The sequence below is a fragment of the Myotis brandtii genome, unplaced genomic scaffold (assembly GCF_000412655.1).
Source record: "Myotis brandtii unplaced genomic scaffold, ASM41265v1 scaffold157, whole genome shotgun sequence".
NCBI classification, from domain to species: domain Eukaryota; kingdom Metazoa; phylum Chordata; class Mammalia; order Chiroptera; family Vespertilionidae; genus Myotis; species Myotis brandtii.
Window position 1 is genome coordinate 5063996 of NW_005355708.1, and position 273 is coordinate 5064268.

The window sequence follows — 273 nt, forward strand, 5'->3', positions numbered from 1 at the left end:
TGGGAGCAGGATCAGCGAGCGGCCGTGCGGGGGCTGGGACGGGACCACCCCGTGGTCGTCCCGGAGGAACCTGCGACCTTCCCCGTTAGAGAGAGAGAGCGAGAGAGCGAGAGCGAGCGAGAGAGAAACAAATTTGGATTTTCCCCCATCAATCCCGAAAATACAACGAGATCAGGACAGCGATGTGGGAGGGAGGCCGTCTGGCGGGGGGCAGGGGGTCCCCAACCGCAGGGGAGACGGCGGGCTCGCTTCCCGGTCTCCTCCCCACGCCCG